At 37.3% G+C, this 2,220-nt stretch overlaps 1 non-coding gene across 1 annotated transcript; it reads left to right on the top strand.

Annotated features, from left to right (window-relative positions):
• Positions 1 to 277: 277 nt before the first annotated feature.
• Positions 278 to 382, top strand: LOC113902621. Its single transcript, XR_003513884.1, has one exon. It is a non-coding gene; the product is annotated as a U6 spliceosomal RNA (small nuclear RNA).
• The last annotated feature ends 1,838 nt before the right edge of the window (positions 383 to 2,220 follow it).

Raw genomic sequence — 2,220 nt, forward strand, 5'->3', positions numbered from 1 at the left:
GTGATTTTTGCTCCCAGACACAATTATTCTACAGGCTGTGATGCTCCATGTCACACACAGAGGGTTTATCAAGTCTCCAGTGTTTGCAAGGACTGTGGAGCCTGTGTGAACCACCGCTTCTCACATAGATCTCACAAAGGTACACGTTTAATCGGAGCCCCTGATTCGTCTCTCGCTTGATGCTGAGGGCTCCCAGAAGGCCCAGGAGGATGAACACGTGAGTTGATAGCAACACACTGGTGGAGTCCTGGCCTCTGCATCAGAAAACAATACTAAGGTGCTTGCTTCAGCAGCCTGTGTACTAAAATTGAAACAATACAGAGATTATCATGGCCCCTGCTCAAGGATGACATACAAATTCATGAAGCAGTTGGGTATTTTTTGGTAAATCAACAATAGTTAAATAATAAGCAAACAAATGAAAAAGAAAACATCTCCAAGACCTGTGTAATCTTAGGGAGTCACTTAACCTGACTAAACCTCAGTTTCCATATGGAAATTAGATGAAATAAAGCATGTGAATATTCATCTGTCAAGCACTTAATGATGCACAAAAGCAAAAGATTTGCTAATTACCCCCATCAAAAGCTCCTCCAAGCCCAGAGGAGTCAGTCTGTCTGATTCACAGAAACTTCCTGTAATATTTTCAAGGGGCAACCCCTAGTATGAGACCTTGCGTAGGTTCTGACATTAATGTATTGTGTGTGTGTGCACATGCCTCTGTGTGTATGTGTGTGTGTATGCCTGACACGTCTGTCTCCTCTCCGTATTTTACCTCACATCCTAAGAAATCCAGTTACTTACTATATTCCTATCAGAACTAAATAAAAGATTTTATTCTAATGACTAGCAGACAGTGGGGTGAAATTAGCTCTGGATGACTATGAACGTGCATAATGTTCTAGTTTACCAGAGACCACGGACACCTAGTCTATCCAGCAGCCATTTTTCTTCCTTCTTCCTCTTTCTTTGTGGTGAAGCTGAGAATAGTGCCCTTAGGTTTTTCTCACTATATATGTAGATGGGGGAGCAGAAAGGAGCTGCCACGGCGCGGACTCACAGAAGGTGCAATTAAAAAGGCAGAAATAATTTGTTGCTCTTTTACCGCAGTGTTTCTTTCCTATCAAAGTCACCTCAGATCGACCATGTGAACATAATGTAATTCAACAAAAATATTATTCTAGGCATAAGAAAATTTTATAGGAGGAAACATATTGGATGAAGTATCGCTCGTGGTGTAATTTTAATTCTGAAAGATCTTGCTAAGAGGGCTTATTTAAATAGGTTCTCCCTGAGATGAATATTTAGGGGGAAAATATTCCTACAGGATGATTTATAGCAGAATTATATGAACAGAATGAAGGACAGAAGAATTTTATTAGAAAAGGGTCTCATTTCCACAAAATATAAATTATACCTTTTAGAAAATATATTGAATTTTATTAATATTCTGTAGACAGCCCGAAGTGTTAATCTCTACCCCTACCTATAAGACTTTCATTATGATGTACAAGGTGTATTTACCCTTTAACCAAATAATTTTAGAGCAACTCAGTGGAGCCTCCAGTTTACACATCCTACAAAATATTTTCATTGCAGTTACAAAAATCTTATACTTATAAATATAGGGGTGTCTGTATTCACATATGCATGCTTTGGGTGTTACCATACAAGAATGCATATTAACCAGGAACTCATTGCATTTGAAGTCTAGAAATAATTTTCTCCAACATTCACTGTTTTTGTTGTTAATGTTTTAACCATTATTGTTAAGTAGAGATACAATCAGCTTGAGGTTCTTCAGTGCTCTGATTAAAATTCTGCATTGCTTGATCTTAAAATTTATAGTTAGAGGAATTACTTATAGTAGATCATTGAGTACTGTATTTCTGCCTGGCATTTGAAAGTGACCTCATTTAGACCTTGGTAACTAATATTTTTGATGAGGAAATTGACTTATTAGGATTTAAAGAACTTGGCTATAAATCCTTTTCTGGTCCCTATCTGACATGAAAATTGAGCCTTTCTTGGGATGGTGACTTTGTCGTAGCAAACAAGAGTAAATTGACCAATAAACGCAGCGTGAGTTTCAGCAAGGACAAGCTAGAATTTACGTTTTGAAAGTGAGGTCTGAGAACAAAAATGAGGATAAATCCAGGAGATTAGAGAGAAAAGACTAGATGCATTTTGATTCTTAAATAAATATTATTAAATACTTTC

This window comes from Bos indicus x Bos taurus, chromosome 12, assembly GCF_003369695.1.
Source record: "Bos indicus x Bos taurus breed Angus x Brahman F1 hybrid chromosome 12, Bos_hybrid_MaternalHap_v2.0, whole genome shotgun sequence".
Classification (NCBI taxonomy): Eukaryota; Metazoa; Chordata; class Mammalia; order Artiodactyla; family Bovidae; genus Bos; species Bos indicus x Bos taurus.